Here is an 18,256-nt window from a genome sequence, read left to right on the forward strand (position 1 = left end):
GATTCAACAATTCTTGTCGAACGAGATTGACAATCAAATCTATATCCTATAGACTATTCCACAAAGCCAATGAAATGTCCATCGACTGTTCTTGAGTCTAACTTTGTCTCAAGTGGATTGTAAACCCAAACTTCAGCTGCACAGCCCCAAACATGTACATGCCTTAAACTAGGTTTCCAACATTTCTATAACTCAAATGGCATTTTGTAAACCGCCTTGGTTAGAACCCTATTGAGTACATAAACTGCAATTTTGAGAGCTTCACTCCACAAATACAATGGGAGGTCAGAGTTACTATTCATACTCCTAACCATGTCCATTAATATTCCGTTTCTTCTTTCAACCACACCATTTTGAGACGGTGAGCCAGGCATTGTGTATTGTGGCACAACTCTATGTTCCTCAAGAAATTTTGCAAAAGGACCAAGCAATTGTCCACTTTCAGTGTACCTTCCATAATATTCACCACCTCCATCTAACCTCACGATTTTGATTTGTTTGCATAATTAATTCTCTACTTCTACTTTATAGACCTTCAAAGCATTTATTGCTTTACTTCTATCATAAAGCATATAGACATACATATATCGTGTATGGTCATCAATAAAGGTAATGAAATATTTCTAACCATTGACACATGCATCATAAGGACCTGAAATATCACTGTGCATTATTTCTAAGACATCAAAAGTCCTCCTGGCACATTTCTTGTACTTGTTAGTTTTCTTGTATTTCTATCAATGGAGATATGACCTAATCTCTTATGCCACAACATGGAGGATTTCTCATTTATAACACTACACTTAATGCCATCATTAATACCATGCACAATCGTAAGACTGCAGTGAAAAGAAAGGTTTAGAAGAATTTTGAACAATCCTTCATCTAAAATTCAATTTTCAATAAGAGGCATAGAACTCTTTTGTTGAATCCAAAAGGTGAAAGTCTAATAACTGAGATAAGGTTTCTAGAAAAAGATGGAACAAAGAATGTCCTTTCAAGGTCTAATACAAAGGTAGTATTGAGGACAAGTTTTTAAGTTCCAACCGCCTCCACATGTGAACCCATTTTGTTTCCTGAAAAGATGGAGCATTCACTTGGTGTCGGTTTTCGGTTGTTCAAGAAACCCTGCATGGTGTTGGCAACATGGATTGTAGTACCAGAATCAATCCACAAAGTGTTATAAGAAGCATGAGTCATATTAGATTCAAAACACACTAAGGATATGAGATTACCTTTCTTTTCAAGCCAATGCTTGAACTTGGGGCAAGTTTTCTTTATATGTCATTTCTTCTTGCAGAAGAAACATTTGGCACCGCCCTTATATTCTTTATTAAGAAGCATTTTCCCTTCCCTTTCATAAAAGGTTTCTTGTCTCGAGTCGTCAAATACGCAGTTTCGATCCTCTCCTGATTCAGCCTCCCTTCCTCTTGTACACACATGGTCAAAAGATCATTAATTGACCATTTCTCCTCATGTGTGTTGTAAGAGATTTTGAAGGGTGCTTATTCATACGGAAGCGAGTTTAGGACGAAGTGGACCAAAAATAACTTGGACATCTCAATCTCCTTCGATTTTAGATTTGTGGCTATATCATGCATCTACATGATGTACTCACACACACCCTCGATGCCAGTAAATTTCATGGAACACATTTGGGTTATCACAGTGCTCACTAATGTCTTCTCGGAAGTCTTAAACTGTTCCTGAATAGCATGAAGTTCTTTCTTTGCGTTGGCACATTCAAGAATGGATCCACGAATACTCTTCCCAATATGAGACTTAATAAACATTAAACCTAATCGATTGAATCGTTCCCAAAGTTTAAATGATGTTTTCTCAATTTGGGTACTGGATTCCATGAGATTTGGAGGTTCATCCACTCAAAGTGTCAAGTCAAGATCCATGCACCCTAATAACAGGAAAATTTTCTCTTTCCACTCAATATAATTTTCTCCATTTAGGGGAATAATAGAGGAATCAAGGATTGGAATAGACAAAGTTTGAAGAACTGTAAAGTAGACAACAAGTTTACCAAACATGTAATGAAGCCAATTTTTTTGAATATTTACCCATGTAAATAATTCAAAAGAATAAATAAACGTGCCATTATAATCTTTCCCGTGGGCATAGATTATAACACATATGCGATTTATGTCTCTTTATGATGGGACCCAAAATTTTGTTTATAAAGGAAAATTCTACGCTTGTGGACAACTAGAATCTTAAAGTAATGATTTCCCTTCCTAATTAATCACTTAAATATAACATTTACCCTGTGGGGTTAAATTATTATATCTGCATGATTAATCACAATTTTTTATGTCATTAACTTTATGTGACTAAATTAATGTCACTAGACATTTTTATAATTAAGAATGTTGGGGCAATTACTCAATTATTCAAATGCATACAAAAAATATGACATAAAAATAATTGACTAAAATTGATGTCAATTATCAATTCCTTATATTTAGGTCAACTTAAAATATGTATAAAAATGAATTAAGCCTACAACTTAAATAAAAAATTTTACAATTGAAAAATTAACAAAATATGCACAGTATACTGTGCATGCACAATCATTTAATTCATATGAATTAAAAGAGAAATTGCATAAAAACAGATGTACTAATTTTACTACAATTTAAATATGTATTAAATATGCATCCAACGACAATACATGAAGGACAGTGGGCCTAATGATCATTGGTGTCAGAATTGTATCCACGGTTTGAATTCCCGCTGGAATTTGTGAACTGAGTCTGGTTAGCGAGTTGTGACGGGCAAGCTAAGCCAACTCAACTTGTCCTGCCACGATTCAACCCATCCGCGCACCCAACTTAACCTAAGTCGATTCAATCCCGACTCATTATTTAAATGAAACTGAACTTATGTTTCATTTTTTTCTTTCTCTTTTATTTTTTTATTTTTTCACGAGATGGAGGTCATCTTCAACCTCCAGCCACGCGCAGAGGTGCTATTGATGGCAGCGACTGTCACCCCCCCTCCCCCGTCGGACGTCAACCGCCATCTTCGGCGTCACTTGCGCACCTTGCTCCGACCAGCGGCACTCGTTCGTCACAGAGCCCTGAGAACACGACAGATGAAGGGGGTCGTCTGTCGATGCATCCAACGCCACTCCGCGCATGTTGCCAGGTTGTGAAATGTTGGCCGACACGTGCACAGAGCACAGAGCTTGGCTCTCTTTTCTCAACTGAAATGAAGCCATGATCAGATAGGAAAGCTTTGATACCAAAAATGTAAGACTTCAACTCAAGAACTTCTTAACATAGATGAAATTCATAAAAACTGAAACAAAAAACGCACCTCCCGTCACGGCGATCAATTTTTAGAGATTGAATATGTCTCGTCTATCACAGAGGTTCATCGATGGCAATGTCCAGGCATCCCTCAGCTAGACCAAATCCAAAATTAAACTCCTCCTTTCCATCAAAGAGAGGAGAGGTTGTAATTACTACTAGTTACAACCGATGACCACCATCTACCTTGGAAGCCACCAAGTGAATGGGTCATAAATGGAAACTGTCTTACAATTGAAAGTCATTATTTTTTTAATTAAAATTTTTATTTATTTATTTATTTATTTATTTATTATATTCGTTTTTTACTGTATTAAATTATTTATTTAAGAGTGGTAATTAAAAAAAATTTAAAGTAACTATTTGATCAATTATTTTGTATAATTATTCCATTTTTATGTTAAAATATTTCTTATGTTATTAATAAAATAATTTATTTATTTATTATATTCATTTATGTTTTTTTACTTTTTTATCATTTTTTATAATTAATTAGTACACAATTATTTGTCACACGTAATTATTGTATTAATTTACAACAAACTACAATCATTTATTAATGAAATATCTTATTTAATTAATTAGTATATTAATATATTTTAATACAACGTTAAATTACTTATTAGTTGAGTAACCACATTTTTTTTAGATAATTATCTGTTTAGGTATATTATAAAAAGTTACTCATTCACTTTTTTACATTATAATTTTAATTTTAGGCACTAACACTGCAAACTTTTTTTCCAATGCATTTGAACTCATCCATGCTAACACCAAATTTTACATGAATTTGAACTAGCTCATTCTTTTGAACTTAAACTTGAAATTGAACCAAAAATGCACTAACCCACCCCGTTACTTACCCAAAATTGTTAGTGATCACACACGAGGGAAAGTGCAAGTGAATGAACTATATAATTCATTTTCAGTCACTCTAATGTAAAACGAGTGAAAGATAATTCCGATGGTTCACCTTGTCTATTCACTTTCACTCGCTCACTCGAAAGCTCCTCTACCTAGAGTGCCTCGATGTTGACACCTCCGAGGCCCTCGAGAAAAACCCTAATTTCAGCTCCACCTCCCTGGAGTGCGTCATATGCGCCGAAAAATGTCTTCTACACTTCGGTATTGAACATTATGATATGGGACGAATCTCAGGCTGCTTCGACAGCTCTTGACCGCTAAGACCACCTCTGACCTCCTCCTTGTTTTTGAATTTCTCCCAACCCATGTCCAAATTCCGTTTGTGGATATTCAGATATCCATCACGCGATGCACGAGGCTACTCATCTCCAACGTGCCTGATCAACTTCGAATGACCCTTTTCTTCTTGTGAACATTAGGTTTCGAGGGACCTCACAAGATCACTTGTCAGAATTCTCTTCTCCTAGTGTCTAGCATGAAGTCAATCTTGACTCCCAAGCTCGAGTATTTGCAGAGTTTAGTGTAGACGGTGAAAATGGTCTTGAGGTCGCCTGGCTTGTTGACGTTTAGTGTAGAGAAGAATTTCAGACTGAAAGTCAATTATTTCTTGAATGAAATGAATGGAGAATTAGAGGAATTGAATAAGTTTCCGCAATATTTCTCTTTTAGCATGGATCGGAAGATAAAGCCTGGTGTTCAATTGTGAATATCAAAATAAACAAGGATGATGAAGAAATTCATGTTATTCAGATATTAATTTATTTGGGAGCCTAGCTGAAGGGATGAAAGTTTACTCAATCTTGAGTTTGAATTGAAGTCTTCACCCTACTTCATTAAAATTACTTGGATTAGTCTCTTGGTTGTTGGCTTATGCTTGGCTTAGACTAGTTTCCTTGAAATAAATTTGTTAGATAATGTTGGAACAACAATATTGTAGTATTAGGAAGAGGCTTAGGAATTGCATGTTGGTGAGCTGATATTGACATTGAGATTAAACTACAATCCATTTTGATTTATTAATAAAATACCCTATTTAATTATTTATTATGTTAATATTTTTAATACTAACTAAAAAAGTAACCATGTTTGTTTATGTTTATTATTTGTTTAGGTATATTATTTTTTTAGGTATAATATAAAAGTAACTCATTCTTTTTTTTCCACTACATTTTTCATTTTGTGCACTAACACAAGAAAGTACTTTCCAGTGCATTTTCCGCCGAGCACACTATCATTAAAAAATGTTCCACTTTCCTAATTCTTTCACTTTCCATTTCCCTTCTCCCATATAAGTGCACTAACCACCCCAAAGGTAAATTCAGCTCGAACTATCAAACCCAAGAGCTAAATTTGCTTGACTAGTACACAACCTCAAACTGGGATGGATTACCTCAAGTCGAAGTAACTTGGGAAGATGTTGATAAAAATGCAAGCAATTTTATCTTACTTTATCTTAAAAGTAAGAGGTAAATGATCAAGAACCACTTTAGTGTTTCTTGGTTTATTTTTCCTATTGTTTCCTATTTGAGCAAGTGGAAACTTATTTTCTAATCCTTTTTAACATTTCTTAAAGATGAGAGGAATCAAAAAGAATCACGAGGAAATTTTCCAGTCCCCAAAAATGGTGCAAATGCAAGAAAATTTTAGTCAACGGGAAATTTTCTTCCTATATTTTTGTATTGGCACACACACACCCTAAGAGAAATACCACATCATAGATCTAATATAAAGGAAAAGGAAGTAACAAGCATGAAGGAAAGCGAGGAATCAAACATTCGTTTCCTTTCTTGAAATTCTAGAGGTAGTTCAACTTCGAATTGAGATTTAGTAATCCCTATGATAATTTGATTAGTTTGCTTCTTATGTATATATCATGCTGAAGTTGTAGAACAATATACTAGTGGATTTCAAGGCTTGTCTTTTTCCTAGTTATTTTAATAATCCTTGATCCAAAAAAGCAGTATTGAAAGTAAATGAATTTTGGTAACAAAAGATTAAACATTGGGTTTTTGTTCCTTTCTATTTTTAACATTTATTTTTATAATTATTCTAAAAATCTTTAATTTTCAAAGTAAATAAAATTTATTTTACTGCATAAATTTAGATTATCTCCCCAAAGGAAAATTTTGGCTCCACCATGAGCCCCCAGAAGAAAGTATCTGCCACCCCACCTTTGTTGACCCATTACGACTCCCACAAACAAGAGCCAATATGAATATAATTTTATGTTATTACAACTCTATATTTAATGAAATTCACTTTAAGCATTAAGAGTATATCCAAGATTTTAAAACCCAGTGCACCAGCCACTACAACATTTCCTGCTATTTCAGATAAGAAGAAAAGGAAAAATATGTTTCTGAAAGTTCAATGAATTGTTGATACAAGGTTGCAAGGAAAGAGTGTCATCCTACAAGAGGAGAAGATTTATTGCTTTCAAGTTGCATCTCATCCGAAGATTCAAGAGATATCCAGTCCGTTTTGTCTAATGGATATGGAAACTTGCCCGATGCAAAACCGATTAGGATTTGGTCTGGGTGAAATGAATTTAGAAAAATATAGTGAAGGATGGAAAAAAGAAAAGCAACCAAAACGACCATGATAAATATTGGTGAAAATTTGAAAGCTCCTGCTCTGCTGTTGCCTCCTGTTTCAGCTTCTATCATCGAACATATTGATGGCCGGAGCATTTTTCTGCCAATTGCTGCAATGATCACCAACTCCGGTTGAAGAACCGTTTTGCTGACACCATAAAAAGCGCTCAAGAAAAACTTCGTGAGGTAGCTAAAACGAGGAAGAACGTTTGGCCCAGAGGAGTTTGTTTGCTTGCTCAATAGACCTTCTATTGATGATAACTTCCTTCGTAAACAGACACTTGTATTTAATTTTGTGTTTCACTGTGAAAGTTTCTTTGATTCGTGATATTAATTACTAATTCTTTAATCGACATCTTGGACTACAATCTTATTCTGGAAGTCATTGATCTATCTTGTAAACATTTCTCGAAACTATATAACTGGTTTATAAGAAATTTTGTTTCAATTTCTGAAATGCTTACAATTATGGCTTTATCTAAATGCTTAGATTTTAGTGAGGAAGTAATTTTCACTCAGGACCTCCTGTCTGCGATTAGAGGGAGCTGCCTGTTAGTCTTCCTCTCCTTGCATGATCCATTTTCCTTTTTTCTTGGTGTTGGAACTCGGAGGAGAGAAAAGAGTTAATCCCTCTTTCTTTTACGAAGTGATTCTATTATCTCTCGTAGATTAGTAAAAACTATGCCTACCCGCAGAAAAATGGGCTTCGCCCAAGTAGAAGAATTATGATAAATGTTGAATCACCTCGACTAGTTCAATTGTGGAGGACTGAGAAAACAGCAGAACTATCAAGGGAGTTCTCAGTTCAAACAATGAGACATCCCTGCCTGTTGCACTTTCCCTTTCCCTTTCCATTCTCGATTTTTTTTATTCCACGAACTTCAGGATTTCAAGATGGCCAAAGAATCAAGATCCCAAGTTCAGAGAGTTCCTCAATAGTGTATCCCAGTTGGTTTCCTTCGTTGATGGTGCGTTATGCGAAACATCCATGAGTTCATCTCTGTAATCTTCGTCTGTTCTTTGAATTCTCTAATTTGTTGGAGGGGTCGTCAATTAGAGGATTTATAAGCGTATCCCAACTAAAACAAAATATGCTTACTGACTTGGTCTAATCTCCATATAAGCAGTGGTATGAAGCAATTTTTTAGGGGACAACAAGCTTAATTTAGACTAATATATGTATAAAGAATATAAAATTATTAACCATGATATAATTCAGATTAAAATTTTAAATAAAAAAAAGTATGTTGAAGAAGTTAAATCATACATAGTTATAAGAGGACATTAAAAATCTACCAAGTACCAGATAAAAAAAAAAAATCTATGAAAGCATACTTAGAGGGAGATCAATCAAATGCATCATATGATTTTTCCAATTTCATTCTGTCAATGTTCTTGTGGTGGCAAAAACCATGCCAAGAGCCACTTTTAGAAAAAGTTGTCAAAGCATGCTAATGCTAGTACCTTCTTTACCGGAGAATAAGAAACTTGTAACTGAGACAAGGATGGTCTCCAGTTGTCCAAGAACGAGGAACAGAGTAGTGAATCTGCTGATATAAACTGCTAGGCAACTATTTTATGGAGACCTTTGTTCCCTTTTTTGGCCTTGAATAAATTAAATAAATAGATAAAACAAAATATTTTTATAAAATTATAAAACTCAAAATATATTCATACAAAAAATTAATATAAATTAATGAAAATCATAGTTAATATATATCAATATAGGAAGAAATAGACTAGCCTATTTTACCTCTACTTGCATAACTATATTTTTATTAGAAAAACATCAACTAAATTATCTTTATAAAAAATTATAAATATATTTTCCATTTAATAAATAGTAACGGGTAAAGGGGTAAAATTACTTGAATATTTAATTTTTTCCCAAACAAATAAATACAAATAAATATTCAGATAAATGGACAAAATTAGAGGGTCTTTAAAGAAATAAACGAGATTGGATTCCATATTACAACCAACCAAATTGAGTGTCAATTGGGTGGATGCCACTTTGATATTTCAATTGCTTTTTAATGACAGTTTCCTCTCTAAACATGGATTTTCTCTCAACCTCTGCCAATGAGTCGAATTCAGCAAATGAATACATACTATGTTGTGATGAATTTGGTCATGAAAGGATATTCAAATGTGTATTTTGACCAGTTGGGTCATCCATTGCTAGATTCCAATGCTATAGACCCCTTATTAGTGTTGATGGAACATAATTATATATGAAGTATCCTACATGTCTGTTGACTGTTACTACTCTTGATGGGGATAATGGTATTTTTCCTGTAGCTTTTGTTGTTGTTAAATAAAAAAATCAAAAAAGTTGAGAATGGTTTTTAGCTTGTCTAGACGTTTTGTTAATCAAGGAAGAAGACCCTTTACTTTAATTTCAAATCGTTAAAAGGTTTTGATAAGGGCAGTCCAGAGACAATTTCCACCGCCAAGATGTTTTCATCGTTTTTGTATTCGTCATATAGTTGCCAATTTCAAGAAGATGTTCAAAAATGAAACTTTGATTGCTCTCATATGATTTGTAGCAATGTAGGCAAATATTATAGATTTTGATCAGACAATGGAGTTGATTGTGCAACAAAGTGAGCGAGCAAAAGAATTATTGACATAAGGAGAATTGAGTCTTGAGTTTTGGTCATTGGCGCGTGATAGTAATGTTCGCTTTGGTATGATGACCACCAATATGTCTTAGAGCTTTAATAATGTTTTGATTCAATAAGATATTCAAAAATGAAACTTTAACTGCTCTCACATGGTTTGTAGCAATGAAGACTAATATTATAGATTTTGATCAGACAATGGAGTTGATTGTGCAACAAAGTGAGTGAGCAAAAGAATTATTGATAGAAGGAGAATTGAGTCTTGAGTTTTGGTTAGTGGCGCATGATGGCAATGTTCGCTTTGGTATAATGACCACCAATATGTCATAAAGCTATAATAATGTTTTGAAATATGCTAGAAGTCTTCCAATTGAAGCATTGGAGGCATGAACATTTTATAGATTAAATAAACTTTTTGTGAGAAGACATGAAATTGTGGGAAAGATGACATCATTTTGTACTCCCTCTGCTGATGCTTATCTAAAAACAAAGGTGGATATAGCAAGAGCATGTAAATTTGAGGTATCAAGATAATGTGTATGAAATCCGTGTGGATCAGGAAAGGTTGTATCAGGTTGATTTGGAGAATATGACATGTACATGCACTCACTTTCAAATGGAAAAAATTCCTTGTGCCCACGCAATTGCGATGTGTGGAAAAATCAATTATGATTTCAATCAATTGTGTGATCTTTGGTATACAATAGAGGCATATAGACAAACATATGCAATTGGATTATATCCTCCTAAAGATAAACTCTATTGGCCTAATATGGGTGTACGAGTTGTTCCACCTATTGAAAGGAGCAACCCGATCAACCACATTCAGTTCGTATACGTACAAAAATGGATAAAGAAGAAAGTGGTACTGTGTCTGTTATAGATGTAAACAATCGGGGCATAATACTAGAAAATGTCTAAACCGACCAATTAACACCCCAACAAGCACTTCAGGAAGTAACAATCCAAGGTGAACATTTTCACCACTTGTAAAATTTAAGTATTAGTATTGATAATTGTCTTTTATTTTTTGGTATTCTATATGTATTAATTAGTCATTTTAAATTTTTACATTGTTTAGCTGTTCTTAGTGGAAGTTGTGGTTAGTACCCATGTAATAAAACTAATTGGAGTCTAGCTATATATTTTGTCTACGTAGTTTTATTATTTTTCTTATGAAAATTGTTTTCATTTGCTCTGACACTTTTTGTACCAGCAACACCAGGGATAAGTGCTAGAACTCACCTTCCTTTTTTACTTACAGCCACTGTGTTGGGATACATGGTTAGTTCCGGGTAAGCACTCCCATCCCATCATTTATATGCACCAGAGATATAAAATTCAGTTTTGATTTGAAGTGACAGTAGAATAATCAAGTTTCAGATGGGATTGACATTTGCATGTGACTACCTCACCAAAGTGTCATCAAATCTAGTCGTCGATGATATCATTTCATTCGCCTTCACAATTTTCAAGCAGAGAAAGATATCTCGAACTCAGGTGTGCTTAGCTATTGATTTTTTGTCTGGTATTTGAAAGTAGTGGTAATGGTTATTTTCATTTGTTTATTTAAAATCGTCAAAAGGCATGCAACAAAGATATTCTCGTTTGTGATAATCTCCATAATTTTTTCATTGTACTCAACCGCCATTGTTGGGCATTTAATTGCAATATTGAAACAACTTAGGTATCATGCAAGTGTTTGCATGGATTATAGTCTTACATTCGATAGTGGCTGGGAATTTGTTCCAAATTCTCACATACCTCTTGATTTATTTTACATGTCAAAGACATACTTAGCAAGATTTTTTAGTAACGACCTTGACTTACTCAATACTATACTTAGAGCTTGTTGTTTTCTTGTATTAGGCAAGTCATGCTATTGATCCCTATATGCTGACTTAAACTGAATGAATTTTTTTTAAATTTACTATTTTTTACATCTTTGGGTACATGTAATTACTGCTTGTTTCATCATGTGGCTAAGTCTCTGGTCAACTATACTTTTTATATGGGTTCTTTGTTGCATTTTGCAGTGGAAGAAAAATTGTATGAGGAAACTAAGAGGAAATGCCCAAAGATGAGGTAGAGATCGAAGTAGAAGTTTTGTTGGGAAGACAAGATGGATATTCTCTTTGAGCAGTACTCGATTTTGGTTGGAGCCTCACTATCTTGTCATTGGTGACAATCTGTTTTGGGAGAGGCTGTCTTGTTGCCTTTTAGTGAAGTCATTCAGCTCTAGGCTTGTAAACTATTACGATTGATAGAAACTATTGATATATTCATGTTTAATGCTTCAATATAAACCCTTGTTGTCCAAACACTATTTATGAGAATGCTATTGGTAATTGATTATCGTTGATGTTATCTACTTGTCTCACCTTTGATGTTTTGGCTTTGACATCAACACTTCATGATCATGTTTGGTTACTGATTATCTTATTATCCAATAGAGCTCTAAGTATAGTACTCAGCTCTAAATTTTATTTCTAAATTCAACAATAATTTTTTCATATATTTTTTAATTAAAAAATATTTTAAATCGATAATAAAAGGCGTAAAAAAGGTAAGAGTAATTTTTTTAATTAATTAATATAATTATTTTATATTTTAAAATTTTAAATATAAGGAAATAAAATGTGTACCAATAAATTTGATTTTTAAAGTCTAAAATAAAAATGTTAAATATTTTTTAATTTATTAAATATTTTAAATCGATAATAAAAGGTATTAATTAGGTAGGAGTAAGGTTTTTAATTAATTAATATAAGGTTATTTTATATTCTATTATTTTAAATATAAGGTAACAAAATTTGTACCTATAAATTTGATTTTTAAACTCTACAGTAACTTTTTTGAAAAATGTTTTCAATTAATAAATATTTTAAATCGATAATAAAATGTGTTAAATAGGTAAGAGTAAGACTTTTAAATTAATTAGAATACATATTTTATTTTTTATTATTTTAAATGTAAGGTGATGAAAAGTGTGCCGATAAATTTTATTTAAAATAAAATTTTCAATTTCTTTTTTAGTTAATAAATATTTTAAATCAATAATAAAAGGTGTTAAATAGTATGAGTACGATTTTTTAATTCATTAATATGTTTTTTAATAATGGATTTATTTGAAATATAAGGTAATAAAAAGTGCACCAATAAATTTTATTTTTAAACTCTAAACTAAAATTTTCAAATTTGTTTCAGTTAATAAATATTTTAAATCGATAATAAAGGGTGTTAAATAGGGAAGAGTTGTCAGAGTGGTTTTCCACTCTTATAGGCGGTAACTTTTTGCACCTAACAGATCGGTTTGTTGGGTGTATTGGCTAGCTGTTGTCATGGTATCAGAGCCACGCCACGTCCCGCCTTCGAATCCCGTGAGAGGCAGTCAAGAATGGGCGGGATGGGTGTTAGAGTGGTTCCGTCCACTCTTGTAGACGTTAACTTTCCGCACCTAATAGATCGGTCTACTGGGCGTATTGCCTAGTTGCTGTCAAGAGTAAGATTTTTTAATTAATTAATATTATGTTTAATAAATTATTATTTTAAAAATAATGAAATAAAAATTGTTATAATAAATTTGATTTTTAAACTCTAAAAATAATTTTTTGAACATATTTTTTTAATTTTATAAATATTTTAAATCGATAATAAAAGGTGCTAAATGGGTAAGAGTAAGATTTTTTAATTAATTAGTATAATTATTTTAATATAAATTAATTAAAAGTGCACCGATAAATTTCATTTTAAAACTCTAATATAAAATTTACATATTTTTTAATTAATAAATATTTTAATCAATAATAAATGGTTTTAAATAGGTAAGAGTAAGATTTTTTAATTAATAAATATACTTTTAAATAATTTATTATTTTAAATATAAGGTAATAAAAATTGCATCAATAAATTTGATTTTTAAAGTGTAAAATATTTTTTTAATTTATAAATATTTTAAATTGAATATAGAAGGTACTACATCGATGATGACGTGGTTTAAATGTTATATTTTAAACCAAGGGTTTTTTTTCATTTAATAATGTGGCATCCTACACGGGTGATGATGTGTCGTTCGACTCACCGAGTGCCGATTTGTCATGATGACGTGGTGATACGTAATCGGTCAAAGCCTACATTTGACTTTTGACTTTACATGTGTTCAATTGACCGGTCAAAGTCGATTATTTTTCTAAATAAGTTCAAAACTTCATCATTTATCTAAATATGTTAAAAAAGTTGGGTAAAATTGGCAAAAAATGTAGAAAGGGAACAATGAACAGAGATTTGTTTGTCGCTTTGGTCTTCTGAAATGGGTAAATTACCTTGTGAACTTCCATGCTTGGGGATCACTATCTGCCAAAGCAAGGTCAAGGGCTTAACACCTTCATTGCTCACGGTACTAGTCTCCACTCTAATATTAGTATATGGCGAGAAAATACACAATTGAAAGATCATGATTAATCATAGCTAGATGCAACAGAGAGTTTCCATCTTTTTCATCTACCATGTCATAAAATGACACAAAAAACCTTCATGGTCAGTTTAAATATTATGTGGATGCAATACCTATTATTATCGATTTAAAATATTTATTAACTAAAATTTTATTATAGAGTTTAAAAATAAAATTTATCGTTACACTTTTATTACCTTATATTTACAATAAAAATATACAAATAAGTATATTAATTAATTAAAAATCTTACTCTTACCTATTTAAGACCCTTTATTATCAATTAAAAATATTTATTAATTGAAAAATGAGTTTAAAAATTAAATATATTGATACACATTTTATTACCTTATATTTACAAAAAAAATAACAAGTATATTAATTAATTAAAAAATCTTACTCTTACCTATTTAACACATTTTATAATTGATTTAAAATATTTATTAATTAAAAAAATTAAAAATTTACTATAGTGATTAGATATAAAATTTATTGATACACTTTTTATTATTATATATCTATAATAATAAAATATAAAATAAATATATTAATTAATTAATTTTTTTACCTATTTTACACCTTTTTATCATCAATTTAAGATATTTTCTAATTTAAAATTAATAATATTTTTTTAAAAGTTTTCAAAAAAACATTTTGTCATAACACATTTCATTAAATATAAATAATAATAAATTTTTATTTTTAATAAATTAGAGTTAATGAAAAGTGTTCTGAAAAAAAGATTTTTGAAAACAATATAAAATTTACTAATTATTTTTTAAATTAGAAAATGCTTTTTGGCTTCTAAATTCAACTCTTAATTGTTTAAGTAAGGAGGGTTAGACAACTCTAGTGTCAACATGAACTTCAACTTCAAATTCAATTTCCTCCTCCTCGTCGTGGTGTTAACATAGCATATGCGATTTAAAAGTGTTTGAAAGATTGGAAAATTGAAAATAAAGTATTTAGTATCTCAGTTGATAATGCTGCATATAATGATGTTTGTTTGAGAGTTTTGAAAGAAGATTTTTCAAGAAAAAAGAAATTGGTTTGTGGTGGGAAGTTATTTCATGTGCGATGTTGTGCTCATAATCTGAACTTATTAGTCCAAGATGTTCTTGTTCAAATTAAGGATATCATTGAGAATGTGCATGAGAGTGTTAAATTTATAAATCTTTTTTAAGGCTAGACTTCACACTTTTTTTGAAATTTTACAACGACTAGAACTAGATGAAAAGATGTTGGTTATTGATTGTCCAACTCGTTGGAACTTCACTTATAACATGTTTTCTTCTGCATTAAAATTCAAAGATGTATTCCCTAGATTTCAAGTTAGAGAACCAACGTATGATTGTTTGCCAAGTCTTGATGAATGGGAAAAGGTTGAAATAGTGTGTGAGATTCTAGAAGTTTTTAATGCAGTTATTAATATAATTTCTGGGAGTGATTACCCTACATCTTATTTGTACCTTAGTGAGGTATATAGGGTAAAAGAAGTTCTGAATTTTCATTTTACAATTGAATATGTTTTCATTTGGACAATGGTTAGTAGAATGAAAGAGAATTTTGAGAAGTACCGGAGTGAATGCAATTTGTTTATAATTGTTGCTGCAGTTTTGGATCCAAGAGTAAAAGATTGATCGAAATGTGTTTTCTAGAGATATATTTTGAGGAGGAAGCTACGATGAATATAAACTTAATTTGACGCACCTAATATGAGATTTCCAATGAATATGTATCCTTATATAATGTGGATATTAGAAATGTTGATTTTCAAGACTCTATGAATTTAGCTCATGGAGAAAAAGGGAGAGAAAACCATTGGGACAAAACTAGAGGAAGAAGGGTTATGGACTTGATTTCTAACCCTCCCCCTGAAGCTTTATTTATAGATTTATGAAACTACTACATTACTATAATACACCTGAACTTAGGGTTTTGGGTTTTGGGTTTAAACCCTAGAACTTTAACTTAATTACATCAATGTCATCTCTATGAGATGACCCTTTATTTACCATCCTGCTATCTTGTATGTGGGCTTATGGGCCTTCTCCTTGATCTGTGGGCCTTGAGCCCTTTTTCTACATCTCTTGGTTGCTTGGGTCTTCCTTAGTCATATGGGTTTGGGCCCCTCTTATAATATACTTGGATGTGTGGGTCTTCCGTGGTCGCGTGGGCTTGAGCCCTATCTTCCAACACTCCCCCTCAAGTTGGGGGTGAGAGAACAGCATGAACTCTCAGCTTGCTGCAAATGATGTACAAAATCTTTGTATAAATTGGCACATCTTCCAATATGCCTTCAGCTTCCAACACTCCCCCTCACGCTAGTGCACTCATTCATGAGGCCCAACTGGCATAATATCAGTGAGAGTAAATCACTCCTAGCTGCTAAGACATTGCTCCATACTATAATCTTAACGCATGCTGGATGTTGGCACACTCTGTCTTCTGTAGGTAGTGTGTCTATCGGCATTGCTCTGAAGTGTCCACCTCCACCACCGTGGCCCTCCATATGACAACGACTCTCAACTAGTAGAGTAATATATGACATTAATGGGAGGAAGTAACATAAATGCAATAACAAGTTCCTCCGTCATGGACTTCCAACCACAAATAATTTTTATATACGGGAATGAAGTTCGTCCGTCATGGACTTCCAACCACAAATATTTTAGATATTTTTTTATGGGGATGAAGTTCCTCTATCATGGACTCCCAACCACAAATAATATTGATATTTTTGACGGGGATCAAGTTCCTCCGTCATGTACTCCCAACCACAAATAATTTTTATATTTTTTATGGAGATCAAGTTCCTCCGTCATGGACTCCCAACCACAAATAATTTTGATATTTTTTACGGGAACAAATAAATAATGGTATGCGGCTACCTCTTCTTCAATAATAATGTCTCATCAAAAGAGACACAATAGCAACAGCTGAAATGGGCTTGGACCCATTTAACACGAACCAAAATAATCCTTGTAAAATTGACCCATGAAATAATTCAATGCACATATTTGTACCAAATAATATGTTGACCAAGGAATAATCTGTCAATCCATCAAAAATAATAATCAAACTAGAGAAAAACATTACCAGGACACGCTGAAATATGTATAAAACTTGGGTACATATACAGAGGTAGAAAATAAGAGGCCCGAGTCAGGTTGACCTGGACCGAGTTGGTCCCAGTTGACTCGGTCTAGCAAGTGCAAAAATAGTGCCCTCTTGTTGGATGGGAATTCAGTCCAGTCCAAGTTGGGTTGGAACGAGCGTGGGATTAACTCGACGATTTTTGGATTGGAGCTAGCCCTTGACCCGAATTTAATGTTTCCTAAGTTAGGAAGCATTAAATCTGGAACATCTTCATCTTCTTCTTCCTCAATCGAACAGCAGAAACATAGTAAACTTTCCGAATAACAACAATTTAGCTGATTAATCGGCAATAGAGAGGAGTTTCCAAAAAATCTTTCTGAAGATAGCCAGCAGCAGTAGTGGCAACAGGACGTCTTCTTCCCCGATGCCAATTGGTTTCCCTATTTTGTTATCCAGAAACGGAAATCACGGCATCGTCGTCCTCCGACGGAAACCAAGTAGCAGAAATGGTAACTTCTACCAAAGAATTTCTCAGTCAACGATGGATCAGCAACGAGTAATAACAACACATGTCTTTTCTACCAGCGAGCAAAATCAGAAACTAGAAACAAGACTAGGCAGAGGCTCATAGTAGAATGTTTTCTCCGGAAACACCAACAAGATTGTCATTCACGGCAGAGATGACAGACCAGCTTGGGTGCAGCCGACGGAAACTCGGAAACAACTAACCAACGCAGCAACAAATTAGTTTCCAAAAAAATAGAGTTGACGATGAAGATGAGCTAGAGGAGTTTCATATAATAGAGGAGACTTCCAAAAATAAGATCTGTAAATTAGCAACTTCCAAAGCAGAGACGGTCTTCTACTCAATCATCGGCACAAAATATTCTCATGGATTTTGTGGCTGGCATGTCTGTCTTCCTTGCGATGGCGGTGCGACCGCAGAACCAGGCGAGCCAATGGTCTGGCTAAAGAAGTTTTGGCATGCAGCGGAGAACAATAACTTTCGACGGCAATCAGACAACAACGAAAATAAAATTCGGAAGATAGATGGGAAAGATAACGAAGAGGAAGGCAATTTGATTTAATCAAAAGAACCAAAAAACCAATGCACGACCACAAAGAGATAAAAGAAAAAAAAATCTAATAACCGACAAGAATGAACTTTGAAAACCCATAGTGGGAGTCCTGAAAATCAATGCTCTGATACCATGTTGATTTTCAGGACTCCATGAATTT

The 18,256-nt window shown here is 32.9% G+C and overlaps 2 pseudogenes; one reads left to right on the plus strand and one right to left on the minus strand.

Moving 5' to 3' along the window:
• LOC137943596 (LIM domain-containing protein WLIM2b-like) overlaps window positions 1–18,256 on the minus strand; it is a 38,686-nt pseudogene that overhangs the window by 11,881 nt on the left and 8,549 nt on the right.
• On the plus strand, window positions 2,942–4,953 carry LOC137944435 (transcription termination factor MTEF1, chloroplastic-like; annotated as a pseudogene).

The sequence above is a fragment of the Aristolochia californica genome, unplaced genomic scaffold (assembly GCF_029961685.1).
Source record: "Aristolochia californica isolate CCGP_79_NKW_82.1479 unplaced genomic scaffold, dmAriCali1.0.hap1 SCAF_11, whole genome shotgun sequence".
NCBI lineage: Eukaryota > Viridiplantae > Streptophyta > Magnoliopsida > Piperales > Aristolochiaceae > Aristolochia > Aristolochia californica.